The sequence below is a fragment of the Athene noctua genome, unplaced genomic scaffold, assembly GCF_965140245.1.
Source record: "Athene noctua unplaced genomic scaffold, bAthNoc1.hap1.1 HAP1_HAP1_scaffold_47, whole genome shotgun sequence".
NCBI lineage: Eukaryota > Metazoa > Chordata > Aves > Strigiformes > Strigidae > Athene > Athene noctua.
In genome coordinates, this window is record NW_027437542.1 from 1,105,189 (window position 1) to 1,121,300 (window position 16,112).

The following is a 16,112-nucleotide window of genomic DNA, read 5'->3' on the forward strand; positions in this document are numbered from 1 at the left end:
ATGATAAGTATCAAACCAAACAGTAAAATACAATATATATAATAATTACAAAACGTTCAAGACGAAACAATGAAAAATACAGCAAAATACATACCACACAATATATGACAAACCATAAAATACCAACCAGATAAACATCAGTATAAAAGTAATTACAATCCAATAAATGATACACAATACATTACACACTACAACAAGCTACATCCCATATTCACAACTAACACAATACACATGATGCACAAAATGACAGATAAAATACAAGATAAAATATCATTAATAAAACACCATAAATACAATGCAATACAAAACAGCATATAAAACACAAAAGATGATCCAATAAAAAATAATATAACAACCACACTCCGAAGAAGGGATGAAAATTGGATCCTCTGGGGCTGCACGGTGAAGGCCGCATATGGAGCAAGACTCATCCAGGATGGCGTGATCGAGGCCTCCAAGAAGAGCTGGGATGTGCCGTGCAGAGCTCCTCCGGGGCGGGGCGACGATGGCTCCTCCGCGGCGGCGCAGCCAAGGCGAAGGGCTCCTCCGCGGAGGCAGACGTTACAAACCATACCATACAATACCGTACCCACGATACAAGACAGACAATACCCTACAGACCACACCATAACCTACAGACCTTACCCGACGGTGCAAACCACACCTGTCAGATAACACTACACACAACCGACAGACAAGGAATCACAAGACAAAATACAAGACAGACAATCCAGCCCCAAATCCATTACAATACACACACAGGTACTACAAAACACAAAACACATTACAATGCCAAGTACATCACAAAATCTACAGTGCCAAAAAACACAGTATGTCCTCTACAAGAAGGAGCACGCCATACCATACAGAAAAATGCACAAAATAATGCTCAAAAATACTACAAAATACATTACAAAGAAAAATAAGTTTCTGTACAAAATACATAAAAAGCAACCCAAAATACAATAAATATTACATTAACAAAGAAAAATTGCCATACACAGTATGTTAGAAAATAAAATACATACAATGCAAGGGAAGATACAAATCCTCCAATACATTCAATGCTGTACAGTACATACCATAAAATACCACACAACCAATAAAACAGACGATACAGTGCAAACTACATGGGATACAATTAAAGCCATTCCATACCTACAGTGTGCAATAGGATATAAACCAGAACACAATACATGGAGTATACGAAATGCAACACATACAACACATCAAATATATAACACAAAAATCTGTACAGAGAATACGTACAAACAATACAATACCCACAGTGATACAGAGGATACTTAACCTAGGATACATTCCAGACCATAAACACACACCATACCGTACGTACAAGAACATCGATACCAAACCCCAATCATACAGTACAACAGATACCATGAAGAGCCTACGACACTTACCAAAATACAAAATAGAATACACAGATGACATGAAATCCCATCCCATACCATACACAAGTCAAAATAATACCCAAAGGACTACATATTCTAACACACAGAAACACGATGATCCATACGATGCAGATGATGCATACCATACCGTAATACATCACAACTCATACAATACCGTAAATACCAAAGCAGATGCTACAACACAATGCACCCTGCAGTACAGACCTCTAAATACCGTATGATACAAGACGCAGAGTAAAACATACCCACTAACAATACAAGACAAAGTACCACACGGCCAATGCAGTACGGCAGAAAGGACGGACAGCACCAGACAACAGAAAAACCCAGACCACACTTACCAGACAATACTTACCCCACGGTCTGCAGAGGGGCGCCTGCCTGCCGCTCCGGCGGCACTCACCAAAGCCCAAAACTCTCTCACGAGGCACCACGCTCAAGGGCTCCTCCCCCACAGGGGTGATGAAGAGCTCACCAGGCACAACGGCAGTGAAGGGCTCCTCCAGGGCAGCGTGCTGAAGGGCTGCAAGGAGACCCACCCAGCGTGCGGAACAGCTCCTCTGGGGCCACCGTCATCAAAAGCTCCTCCAATGCCACACGCTCAAGGGCTCCTCCAGGGCTTGCATGATGATGGGCTGCTCCGCTGACACGCACAGAAGAGCTCCCTGAGGGCCTCGCAGGAAAAAGCTCCTCCGCTGCAACACGGTGAAGGGCTCCTCCAGGGTAGGGATGATCAAGGCCTCCTCCGGGACAGCACAGTGCAGCTCTCCTGCATGGGCGCCACGCAGGGCTCCAAGGACAGACGGGCAGCACCACCAAGCGCTCCGACGGGCAGGTGTAACAGGGAAGGGCTCCTCCAGCTTGGCGCCATGAAGGGCTGCTCCAAGGCGGGGATGATGCTGGGCTCCTCCAAAGACACAGCAATCAAGGGCCCCCTGGCCCAGCACGACCAAGGAGGGCTCCTGCATGCCCACAGGGCAAAGGGCACCTCTGGGGCAGGCTGGGGAACAGCTCCTGCCGCACAGCACACGGAAGGAAGGGCTCCAACAGCAGCTCGACCATGCAATGAGGACCCCCTGCAGAGCCGCACAACCAGGTGCTCCTCGGGAGTCACGATGAAAACGGCATCCTCTGCCGTGGCAGGATGAAGAGCTCCTCTGGGTACAGCGTCCGGAAGGGCTGCAAGGAGACCCACCAAGCGTGGGGAACAGCTGCTCTCTGGGGCCAGGGTCACCAAGGGCTCCTCCAGTGCCACATGATCAAGGGCTCCACCACAGCCCTCCGACGCTGAAGGGCTCCTCTGCGGCTGGCATGATGGTGGGCTGCTCCGCTGCCACCCACAGCACAGCTCCTGAGGGCCTCCCGGGACACTGCTCCTCCGCTGCCACCTGTGACCGCCTCCTCTGGGTCACCACGGCAAAGGTCTCCACGGAAACACGCAACGCGTAACAAAGAGATCCACTGCGGTGGGACCGCGGTCAAGGGCTCCTCCAGCACCACGGGATGAAGGGCAGCATCAACACCCAACCAGCGTGGGGCACAGCCCCTCTGGGGCGGGCCTGATCAGGGCCTTCCTCTGCCAGCACACGCTGAACTGCTCCTCCGGGGAGCCACACATTGCAAAACAGACCATACAATACAGACAAATCCATACTGACAGTCCCATATATTATTATTAGACACCTTACCATACTATTACAGACCAGACAGAAAAGGCAATACATACTATAGGAGAGAGTAAACCCAACACCGACGATACATACAAGGCACGGCAATAAAACAGATACAAAAATATGGCAATAAACAAAGATACAAAAATACATGCCACACAATACATGACAAACCATACCATATTAACTCCAGCACAACACAAAGAACAATACAATCCATACCAGACAATACAGGCAGGGCAGTGTCAAACACAATGCAGCACAAGATAGACAAGATGATGCAATACACGGGATTCCACATAGGCCATTCCCTAGATTACACAACACACCGTACAGTACACAACACACCTACCATCCATGAAACACACTACACACAACACAATGCAAAATACGATCCACACTACAAGATGCAATATACAGATGCCAACACACAAAAGGAAATACACTATAGATAAAACGCAATATACCAGAAAGCAGACAATTCCAGACAATGCAGAACAGAATACATCCCATAAATCAATCCAAACACACACAGTACGTACAATAACTAACAGGCCATAACCACCTATATTACGGGAACCATCCCACCATACAAAACACACTACAACACAATTCAAGTCACAAAGGTACACAGCACCAATAATACAAGACATCAGAACACAAGAAATACCATTCCGCAGGGAAAAAGACAACCAACACAAGACATGCAAGGCCGAGCCCCGATGACGAGCGGCTCCTCGGGCAACGTGCAGTGAGCCCAGGGATGCTCCGCGGCGGCGTGATCGAGGCCTCCAAGAAGAGCTGGGATGTGCCGTGCAGGGCTCTCCGGGGCGGGGCGACGATGGCTCCTCCGTGGCGGCGCAGCCAAGGCGAAGGGCTCCTCCGCGGAGGCAGACGTTACAAACCATACCATACAATACCGTACCCACGATACAAGACAGACAATACCCTACAGACCACACCATAACTTACAGACCTTACCCGACGGTGCAAACCACACCTGTCAGATAACACTACACACAACCGACAGACAAGGAATCACAAGACAAAATACAAGACAGACAATCCAGCCCCAAATCCATTACAATACACACACAGGTACTACAAAACACAAAACACATTACAATGCCAAGGACATCACAAAATCTACAGTGCCAAAAAACACAGTATGTCCTCTACAAGAAGGAGCACGCCATACCATACAGAAAAATGCACAAAATAATGCTCAAAAAAACCACAAAATACATTACAAAGAAAAATAAGTTTCTGTACAAAATACATAAAAAGCAACCCAAAATACAATAAATATTACATTACCAAAGAAAAATTGCCATACACAGTATGTTAGAAAATAAAATACATACAATGCAAGGGAAGATACAAATCCTCCAATACATTCAATGCTGTACAGTACATACCATAAAATACCACACAACCAATAAAACAGACGATACAGTGCAAACTACATGGGATACAATTAATGCCATTCCATACCTACAGTGTGCAATAGGATATAAACCAGAACACAATACATGGAGTATACGAAATGCAACACATACAACACATCAAATATATAACACAAAAATCTGTACAGAGAATACGTACAAACAATACAATACCCACAGTGATACAGAGGATACTTAACCTAGGATACATTCCAGACCATAAACACACACCATACCGTACGTACAAGAACATCGATACCAAACCCCAATCATACAGTACAACAGATACCATGAAGAGCCTACGACACTTACCAAAATACAAAATAGAATACACAGATGACATGAAATCCCATCCCATACCATACACAAGTCAAAATAATACCCAAAGGACTACATATTCTAACACACTGAAACACGATGATCCATACGATGCAGATGATGCATACCATACCGTAATACATCACAACTCATACAATACCGTAAATACCAAAGCAGATGCTACAACACAATGCACCCTGCAGTACAGACCTCTAAATACCGTATGATACAAGACGCAGAGTAAAACATACCCACTAACAATACAAGACAAAGTACCACACGGCCAATGCAGTACGGCAGAAAGGACGCACAGCACCAGACAACAGAAAAACCCAGACCACACTTACCAGACAATACTTACCCCACGGTCTGCAGAGGGGCGCCTGCCTGCCGCTCCGGCGGCACTCACCAAAGCCCAAAACTCTCTCACGAGGCACCACGCTCAAGGGCTCCTCCCCCACAGGGGTGATGAAGAGCTCACCAGGCACAACGGCAGTGAAGGGCTCCTCCAGGGCAGCGTGCTGAAGGGCTGCAAGGAGACCCACCCAGCGTGCGGAACAGCTCCTCTGGGGCTACCGTCATCAAAAGCTCCTCCAATGCCACACGCTCAAGGGCTCCTCCAGAGCGCTCTGACGCTCAAGGGGCTCCTCCAGGGCTTGCATGATGATGGGCTGCTCCGCTGACACGCACAGAAGAGCTCCCTGAGGGCCTCGCAGGAAAAAGCTCCTCCGCTGCAACACGGTGAAGGGCTCCTCCAGGGTAGGGATGATCAAGGCCTCCTCCGGGACAGCACAGTGAAGCTCTCCTGCATGGGCGCCACGCAGGGCTCCAAGGACAGACGGGCAGCACCACCAAGCGCTCCGACGGGCAGGTGTAACAGGGAAGGGCTCCTCCAGCTTGGCGCCATGAAGGGCTGCTCCAAGGCGGGGATGATGCTGGGCTCCTCCAAAGACACAGCAATCAAGGGCCCCCTGGCCCAGCACGAGCAAGGAGGGCTCCTGCATGCCCACAGGGCAAAGGGCACCTCTGGGGCAGGCTGGAGAACAGCTCCTGCCGCACAGCACACGGAAGGAAGGGCTCCAACAGCAGCTCGACCATGCAATGAGGACCCCCTGCAGAGCCGCACAACCAGGTGCTCCTCGGGAGTCACGATGAAAACGGCATCCTCTGCCGTGGCAGGATGAAGAGCTCCTCTGGGTACAGCGTCCAGAAGGGATGCAAGGAGACCCACCAAGCGTGGGGAACAGCTGCTCTCTGGGGCCAGGGTCACCAAGGGCTCCTCCAGTGCCACATGATCAAGGGCTCCTCCACAGCCCTCCGACGCTGAAGGGCTCCTCTGCGGCTGGCATGATGGTGGGCTGCTCCGCTGCCACCCACAGCACAGCTCCTGAGGGCCTCCCGGGACACTGCTCCTCCGCTGCCACCTGTGACCGCCTCCTCTGGGTCACCACGGCAAAGGTCTCCACGGAAACACGCAACGCGTAACAAAGAGATCCACTGCGGTGGGACCGCGGTCAAGGGCTCCTCCAGCACCACGGGATGAAGGGCAGCGTCAACACCCAACCAGCGTGGGGCACAGCCCCTCTGGGGCGGGCCTGATCAGGGCCTTCCTCTGCCAGCACACGCTGAACTGCTCCTCCGGGGAGCCACACATTGCAAAACAGACCATACAATACAGACAAATCCATACTGACAGTCCCATATATTATTATTAGACACCTTACCATACTATTACAGACCAGACAGAAAAGGCAATACATACTATAGGAGAGAGTAAACCCAGCACCGACGATACATACAAGTCATGGCAATAAAACAGATACAAAAATATGGCAATAAACAAAGATACAAAAATACATGCCACACAATACATGACAAACCATACCATATTAACTACAGCACAACACAAAGAACAATACAATCCATACCAGACAATACAGGCAGGGCAGTGTCAAACACAATGCAGCACAAGATAGACAAGATGATGCAATACACGGGATTCCACATAGGCCATTCCCTAGATTACACAACACACCGTACAGTACACAACACACCTACCATCCATGAAACACACTACACACAACACAATGCAAAATACGATCCACACTACAAGATGCAATATACAGATGCCAACACACAAAAGGAAATACACTATAGATAAAACGCAATATACCAGAAAGCAGACAATTCCAGACAATGCAGAACAGAATACATCCCATAAATCAATCCAAACACACACAGTACGTACAATAACTAACAGGCCATAACCACCTATATTACGGGAACCATCCCACCATACAAAACACACTACAACACAATTCAAGTCACAAAGGTACACAGCACCAATAATACAAGACATCAGAACACAAGAAATACCATTCCGCAGGGAAAAAGACAACCAACACAAGACATGCAAGGCCGAGCCCCGATGACGAGCGGCTCCTCGGGCAACGTGCAGTGAGCCCAGGGATGCTCCGCGGCGGCGTGATCGAGGCCTCCAAGAAGAGCTGGGATGTGCCGTGCAGAGCTCCTCCGGAGCGGGGCGACGATGGCTCCTCCGCGGCGGCGCAGCCAAGGCGAAGGGCTCCTCCGCGGAGGCAGACGTTACAAACCATACCATACAATACCGTACCCACGATACAAGACAGACAATACCCTACAGACCACACCATAACCTACAGACCTTACCCGACGGTGCAAACCACACCTGTCAGATAACACTACACACAACCGACAGACAAGGAATCACAAGACAAAATACAAGACAGACAATCCAGCCCCAAATCCATTACAATACACACACAGGTACTACAAAACACAAAACACATTACAATGCCAAGGACATCACAAAATCTACAGTGCCAAAAAACACAGTATGTCCTCTACAAGAAGGAGCACGCCATACCATACAGAAAAATGCACAAAATAATGCTCAAAAATACCACAAAATACAATACATTACAAAGAAAAATAAGTTTCTCTACAAAATACATAAAAAGCAACCCAAAATACAATAAATATTACATTACCAAAGAAAAATTGCCATACACAGTATGTTAGAAAATAAAATACATACAATGCAAGGGAAGATACAAATCCTCCAATACATTCAATGCTGTACAGTACATACCATAAAATACCACACAACCAATAAAACAGACGATACAGTGCAAACTACATGGGATACAATTAATGCCATTCCATACCTACAGTGTGCAATAGGATATAAACCAGAACACAATACAGAGAGTATACGAAATGCAACACATACAACACATCAAATATATAACACAAAAATCTGTACAGAGAATACGTACAAACAATACAATACCCACAGTGATACAGAGGATACTTAACCTAGGATATATTCCAGACCATAAACACACACCATACCGTACGTACAAGAACATCGATACCAAACCCCAATCATACAGTACAACAGATACCATGAAGAGCCTACGACACTTACCAAAATACAAAATAGAATACACAGATGACATGAAATCCCATCCCATACCATACACAAGTCAAAATAATACCCAAAGGACTACATATTCTAACACACAGAAACACGATGATCCATACGATGCAGATGATGCATACCATACCGTAATACATCACAACTCATACAATACCGTAAATACCAAAGCAGATGCTACAACACAATGCACCCTGCAGTACAGACCTCTAAATACCGTATGATACAAGACGCAGAGTAAAACATACCCACTAACAATACAAGACAAAGTACCACACGGCCAATGCAGTACGGCAGAAAGGACGGACAGCACCAGACAACAGAAAAACCCAGACCACACTTACCAGACAATACTTACCCCACGGTCTGCAGAGGGGCGCCTGCCTGCCGCTCCGGCGGCACTCACCAAAGCCCAAAACTCTCTCACGAGGCACCACGCTCAAGGGCTCCTCCCCCACAGGGGTGATGAAGAGCTCACCAGGCACAACGGCAGTGAAGGGCTCCTCCAGGGCAGCGTGCTGAAGGGCTGCAAGGAGACCCACCCAGCGTGCGGAACAGCTCCTCTGGGGCCACCGTCATCAAAAGCTCCTCCAATGCCACACGCTCAAGGGCTCCTCCAGAGCGCTCTGACGCTCAAGGGGCTCCTCCAGGGCTTGCATGATGATGGGCTGCTCCGCTGACACGCACAGAAGAGCTCCCTGAGGGCCTCGCAGGAAAAAGCTCCTCCGCTGCAACACGGTGAAGGTCTCCTCCAGGGTAGGGATGATCAAGGCCTCCTCCGGGACAGCACAGTGAAGCTCTCCTGCATGGGCGCCACGCAGGGCTCCAAGGACAGACGGGCAGCACCACCAAGCGCTCCGACGGGCAGGTGTAACAGGGAAGGGCTCCTCCAGCTTGGCGCCATGAAGGGCTGCTCCAAGGCGGGGATGATGCTGGGCTCCTCCAAAGACACAGCAATCAAGGGCCCCCTGGCCCAGCACGAGCAAGGAGGGCTCCTGCATGCCCACAGGGCAAAGGGCACCTCTGGGGCAGGCTGGGGAACAGCTCCTGCCGCACAGCACACGGAAGGAAGGGCTCCAACAGCAGCTCGACCATGCAATGAGGACCCCCTGCAGAGCCGCACAACCAGGTGCTCCTCGGGAGTCACGATGAAAACGGCATCCTCTGCCGTGGCAGGATGAAGAGCTCCTCTGGGTACAGCGTCCGGAAGGGATGCAAGGAGACCCACCAAGCGTGGGGAACAGCTGCTCTCTGGGGCCAGGGTCACCAAGGGCTCCTCCAGTGCCACATGATCAAGGGCTCCTCCACAGCCCTCCGACGCTGAAGGGCTCCTCTGCGGCTGGCATGATGGTGGGCTGCTCCGCTGCCACCCACAGCACAGCTCCTGAGGGCCTCCCGGGACACTGCTCCTCCGCTGCCACCTGTGACCGCCTCCTCTGGGTCACCACGGCAAAGGTCTCCACGGAAACACGCAACGCGTAACAAAGAGATCCACTGCGGTGGGACCGCGGTCAAGGGCTCCTCCAGCACCACGGGATGAAGGGCAGCATCAACACCCAACCAGCGTGGGGCACAGCCCCTCTGGGGCGGGCCTGATCAGGGCCTTCCTCTGCCAGCACACGCTGAACTGCTCCTCCGGGGAGCCACACATTGCAAAACAGACCATACAATACAGACAAATCCATACTGACAGTCCCATATATTATTATTAGACACCTTACCATACTATTACAGACCAGACAGAAAAGGCAATACATACTATAGGAGAGAGTAAACCCAGCACCGACGATACATACAAGTCATGGCAATAAAACAGATACAAAAATATGGCAATAAACAAAGATACAAAAATACATGCCACACAATACATGACAAACCATACCATATTAACTCCAGCACAACACAAAGAACAATACAATCCATACCAGACAATACAGGCAGGGCAGTGTCAAACACAATGCAGCACAAGATAGACAAGATGATGCAATACACGGGATTCCACATAGGCCATTCCCTAGATTACACAACACACCGTACAGTACACAACACACCTACCATCCATGAAACACACTACACACAACACAATGCAAAATACGATCCACACTACAAGATGCAATATACAGATGCCAGCACACAAAAGGAAATACACTATAGATAAAACGCAATATACCAGAAAGCAGACAATTCCAGACAATGCAGAACAGAATACATCCCATAAATCAATCCAAACACACACAGTACGTACAATAACTAACAGGCCATAACCACCTATATTACGGGAACCATCCCACCATACAAAACACACTACAACACAATTCAAGTCACAAAGGTACACAGCACCAATAATACAAGACATCAGAACACAAGAAATACCATTCCACAGGGAAAAAGACAACCAACACAAGACATGCAAGGCCGAGCCCCGATGACGAGCGGCTCCTCGGGCAACGTGCAGTGAGCCCAGGGATGCTCCGCGGCGGCGTGATCGAGGCCTCCAAGAAGAGCTGGGATGTGCCGTGCAGAGCTCTCCGGGGCGGGGCGACGATGGCTCCTCCGTGGCGGCGCAGCCAGGGCGAAGGGCTCCTCCGCGGAGGCAGACGTTACAAACCATACCATACAATACCGTACCCACGATACAAGACAGACAATACCCTACAGACCACACCATAACTTACAGACCTTACCCGACGGTGCAAACCACACCTGTCAGATAACACTACACACAACCGACAGACAAGGAATCACAAGACAAAATACAAGACAGACAATCCAGCCCCAAATCCATTACAATACACACACAGGTACTACAAAACACAAAACACATTACAATGCCAAGGACATCACAAAATCTACAGTGCCAAAAAACACAGTATGTCCTCTACAAGAAGGAGCACGCCATACCATACAGAAAAATGCACAAAATAATGCTCAAAAATACCACAAAATACAATACATTACAAAGAAAAATAAGTTTCTGTACAAAATACATAAAAAGCAACCCAAAATACAATAAATATTACATTACCAAAGAAAAATTGCCATACACAGTATGTTAGAAAATAAAATACATACAATGCAAGGGAAGATACAAATCCTCCAATACATTCAATGCTGTACAGTACATACCATAAAATACCACACAACCAATAAAACAGACGATACAGTGCAAACTACATGGGATACAATTAATGCCATTCCATACCTACAGTGTGCAATAGGATATAAACCAGAACACAATACAGAGAGTATACGAAATGCAACACATACAACACATCAAATATATAACACAAAAATCTGTACAGAGAATATGTACAAACAATACAATACCCACAGTGATACAGAGGATACTTAACCTAGGATACATTCCAGACCATAAACACACACCATACCGTACGTACAAGAACATCGATACCAAACCCCAATCATACAGTACAACAGATACCATGAAGAGCCTACGACACTTACCAAAATACAAAATAGAATACACAGATGACATGAAATCCCATCCCATACCATACACAAGTCAAAATAATACCCAAAGGACTACATATTCTAACACACAGAAACACGATGATCCATACGATGCAGATGATGCATACCATACCGTAATACATCACAACTCATACAATACCGTAAATACCAAAGCAGATGCTACAACACAATGCACCCTGCAGTACAGACCTCTAAATACCGTATGATACAAGACGCAGAGTAAAACATACCCACTAACAATACAAGACAAAGTACCACACGGCCAATGCAGTACGGCAGAAAGGACGGACAGCACCAGACAACAGAAAAACCCAGACCACACTTACCAGACAATACTTACCCCACGGTCTGCAGAGGGGCGCCTGCCTGCCGCTCCGGCGGCACTCACCAAAGCCCAAAACTCTCTCACGAGGCACCACGCTCAAGGGCTCCTCCCCCACAGGGGTGATGAAGAGCTCACCAGGCACAACGGCAGTGAAGGGCTCCTCCAGGGCAGCGTGCTGAAGGGCTGCAAGGAGACCCACCCAGCGTGCGGAACAGCTCCTCTGGGGCCACCGTCATCAAAAGCTCCTCCAATGCCACACGCTCAAGGGCTCCTCCAGAGCGCTCTGACGCTCAAGGGGCTCCTCCAGGGCTTGCATGATGATGGGCTGCTCCGCTGACACGCACAGAAGAGCTCCCTGAGGGCCTCGCAGGAAAAAGCTCCTCCGCTGCAACACGGTGAAGGGCTCCTCCAGGGTAGGGATGATCAAGGCCTCCTCCGGGACAGCACAGTGAAGCTCTCCTGCATGGGCGCCACGCAGGGCTCCAAGGACAGACGGGCAGCACCACCAAGCGCTCCGACGGGCAGGTGTAACAGGGAAGGGCTCCTCCAGCTTGGCGCCATGAAGGGCTGCTCCAAGGCGGGGATGATGCTGGGCTCCTCCAAAGACACAGCAATCAAGGGCCCCCTGGCCCAGCACGAGCAAGGAGGGCTCCTGCATGCCCACAGGGCAAAGGGCACCTCTGGGGCAGGCTGGGGAACAGCTCCTGCCGCACAGCACACGGAAGGAAGGGCTCCAACAGCAGCTCGACCATGCAATGAGGACCCCCTGCAGAGCCGCACAACCAGGTGCTCCTCGGGAGTCACGATGAAAACGGCATCCTCTGCCGTGGCAGGATGAAGAGCTCCTCTGGGTACAGCGTCCGGAAGGGATGCAAGGAGACCCACCAAGCGTGGGGAACAGCTGCTCTCTGGGGCCAGGGTCACCAAGGGCTCCTCCAGTGCCACATGATCAAGGGCTCCTCCACAGCCCTCCGACGCTGAAGGGCTCCTCTGCGGCTGGCATGATGGTGGGCTGCTCCGCTGCCACCCACAGCACAGCTCCTGAGGGCCTCCCGGGACACTGCTCCTCCGCTGCCACCTGTGACCGCCTCCTCTGGGTCACCACGGCAAAGGTCTCCACGGAAACACGCAACGCGTAACAAAGAGATCCACTGCGGTGGGACCGCGGTCAAGGGCTCCTCCAGCACCACGGGATGAAGGGCAGCATCAACACCCAACCAGCGTGGGGCACAGCCCCTCTGGGGCGGGCCTGATCAGGGCCTTCCTCTGCCAGCACACGCTGAACTGCTCCTCCGGGGAGCCACACATTGCAAAACAGACCATACAATACAGACAAATCCATACTGACAGTCCCATATATTATTATTAGACACCTTACCATACTATTACAGACCAGACAGAAAAGGCAATACATACTATAGGAGAGAGTAAACCCAACACCGACGATACATACAAGTCATGGCAATAAAACAGATACAAAAATATGGCAATAAACAAAGATACAAAAATACATGCCACACAATACATGACAAACCATACCATATTAACTCCAGCACAACACAAAGAACAATACAATCCATACCAGACAATACAGGCAGGGCAGTGTCAAACACAATGCAGCACAAGATAGACAAGATGATGCAATACACGGGATTCCACATAGGCCATTCCCTAGATTACACAACACACCGTACAGTACACAACACACCTACCATCCATGAAACACACTACACACAACACAATGCAAAATACGATCCACACTACAAGATGCAATATACAGATGCCAACACACAAAAGGAAATACACTCTAGATAAAACGCAATATACCAGAAAGCAGACAATTCCAGACAATGCAGAACAGAATACATCCCATAAATCAATCCAAACACACACAGTACGTACAATAACTAACAGGCCATAACCACCTATATTACGGGAACCATCCCACCATACAAAACACACTACAACACAATTCAAGTCACAAAGGTACACAGCACCAATAATACAAGACATCAGAACACAAGAAATACCATTCCGCAGGGAAAAAGACAACCAACACAAGACATGCAAGGCCGAGCCCCGATGACGAGCGGCTCCTCGGGCAACGTGCAGTGAGCCCAGGGATGCTCCGCGGCGGCGTGATCGAGGCCTCCAAGAAGAGCTGGGATGTGCCGTGCAGAGCTCTCCGGGGCGGGGCGACGATGGCTCCTCCGTGGCGGCGCAGCCAGGGCGAAGGGCTCCTCCGCGGAGGCAGACGTTACAAACCATACCATACAATACCGTACCCACGATACAAGACAGACAATACCCTACAGACCACACCATAACTTACAGACCTTACCCGACGGTGCAAACCACACCTGTCAGATAACACTACACACAACCGACAGACAAGGAATCACAAGACAAAATACAAGACAGACAATCCAGCCCCAAATCCATTACAATACACACACAGGTACTACAAAACACAAAACACATTACAATGCCAAGGACATCACAAAATCTACAGTGCCAAAAAACACAGTATGTCCTCTACAAGAAGGAGCACGCCATACCATACAGAAAAATGCACAAAATAATGCTCAAAAATACCACAAAATACATTACAAAGAAAAATAAGTTTCTGTACAAAATACATAAAAAGCAACCCAAAATACAATAAATATTACATTACCAAAGAAAAATTGCCATACACAGTATGTTAGAAAATAAAATACATACAATGCAAGGGAAGATACAAATCCTCCAATACATTCAATGCTGTACAGTACATACCATAAAATACCACACAACCAATAAAACAGACGATACAGTGCAAACTACATGGGATACAATTAATGCCATTCCATACCTACAGTGTGCAATAGGATATAAACCAGAACACAATACATGGAGTATACGAAATGCAACACATACAACACATCAAATATATAACACAAAAATCTGTACAGAGAATACGTACAAACAATACAATACCCACAGTGATACAGAGGATACTTAACCTAGGATACATTCCAGACCATAAACACACACCATACCGTACGTACAAGAACATCGATACCAAACCCCAATCATACAGTACAACAGATACCATGAAGAGCCTACGACACTTACCAAAATACAAAATAGAATACACAGATGACATGAAATCCCATCCCATACCATACACAAGTCAAAATAATACCCAAAGGACTACATATTCTAACACACAGAAACACGATGATCCATACGATGCAGATGATGCATACCATACCGTAATACATCACAACTCATACAATACCGTAAATACCAAAGCAGATGCTACAACACAATGCACCCTGCAGTACAGACCTCTAAATACCGTATGATACAAGACGCAGAGTAAAACATACCCACTAACAATACAAGACAAAGTACCACACGGCCAATGCAGTACGGCAGAAAGGACGCACAGCACCAGACAACAGAAAAACCCAGACCACACTTACCAGACAATACTTACCCCACGGTCTGCAGAGGGGCGCCTGCCTGCCGCTCCGGCGGCACTCACCAAAGCCCAAAACTCTCTCACGAGGCACCACGCTCAAGGGCTCCTCCCCCACAGGGGTGATGAAGAGATCACCAGGCACAACGGCAGTGAAGGGCTCCTCCAGGGCAGCGTGCTGAAGGGCTGCAAGGAGACCCACCCAGCGTGCGGAACAGCTCCTCTGGGGCCACCGTCATCAAAAGCTCCTCCAATGCCACACGCTCAAGGGCTCCTCCAGAGCGCTCTGACGCTCAAGGGGCTCCTCCAGGGCTTGCATGATGATGGGCTGCTCCGCTGACACGCACAGAAGAGCTCCCTGAGGGCCTCGCAGGAAAAAGCTCCTCCGCTGCAACACGGTGAAGGGCTCCTCCAGGGTAGGGATGATCAAGGCCTCCTCCGGGACAGCACAGTGAAGCTCTCCTGCATGGGTGCCACGCAGGGCT